Source organism: Mus musculus, chromosome 10 (assembly GCF_000001635.26).
Source record: "Mus musculus strain C57BL/6J chromosome 10, GRCm38.p6 C57BL/6J".
In the NCBI taxonomy this organism is placed as follows: Eukaryota; Metazoa; Chordata; class Mammalia; order Rodentia; family Muridae; genus Mus; species Mus musculus.
This window is the reverse complement of record NC_000076.6, coordinates 5,704,874-5,705,987: the sequence shown is the minus strand read 5'-3', so window position 1 is coordinate 5,705,987 and position 1,114 is coordinate 5,704,874.

Below are 1,114 nucleotides of genomic sequence, written 5' to 3'. Positions count from 1 at the left end.
AGAACTAAGTCTGCCCTTCATAGAGGCCACTACCTCCCATTATCACCTTCCCACTAGGAGTTTTGTGTTGTAACACAACTGCATGTTTTCTACCAAAAAGTCTAACATCTGTAAGTAAAATAAACCAATTAACATCAAAAACAGTTACATGTTAGGATGAAGCAAGATCTTCCCAGAATTCTCCAGCTCCCACAGAATTTCTGCAGAGCTGATTCATTCAGACAGCAAGGAAGAGCTCACCCCGTGTGGTGCCACTTAGACTCACCATGTGGCTTCCTGGGATCTGGACATGCAGAAATATTAAAGGCGCTGCTGTGGTTGGTTGTTTATCACCAAGAGGACAGTGAGCCACTCCGATGTTTCTGTAGGAACCCAGTATTCTTGTAGACTTAATAAAGACCCAGTCTCTCAGGCCAAAGAAGATACTTAGAGTTGGAAAAGGAACACCACAGAGAGACCTTACCTATCTTCAAATGTTTGTGCATTAGGACCTTGAGGGGATGCTAAATGATCCAGTAAGATGTGCTTGCCCCACTGAGATTGCCATGATTTGATTCTGGAGTCTCTGAGCAGCAACTACAGATCTACCTTTCTTTTCTCTTTCTATTTCATTACTCACTGATAATTTTATTTTATGCAGCTTTGGAATTCATTGCTTAAAGTGTTACATGATTTCACAGTATGCTGTGTTCCTACTGTCTGGATCTCTATGGGACACACACTATAAAAACTTCCTGCCATATCATTAGGAGAATTTTAAAATTGGTTATTCAGGGTGAAACACTGTTGTGGTAAACTGTCATGTAAGAATAAAGCTAGACTTGGGAAAAATGTGTTCTTAAATAATAAAGATCCTTTGTAATAAATATGCAGCTATAACTCTTTGCTGCTTAAATATGTTTACAGTGAAGTGGGTTGGGGGCTGGGATGTCACTCAGAGGTGGAGCACTTGTCTGGCATGGACATAGGCTTATGGCCTTGGGTTCTGTCCCTAGCATGAAAAGACAAAAGGAGGATGGTGGTGGCTGGGAACAAAATCAAATGAAATTGAGCAGCATTTTGAAAATAATGTATACATTTGAAGACTTAAATGCTTACATTTTTTTTTAACTTG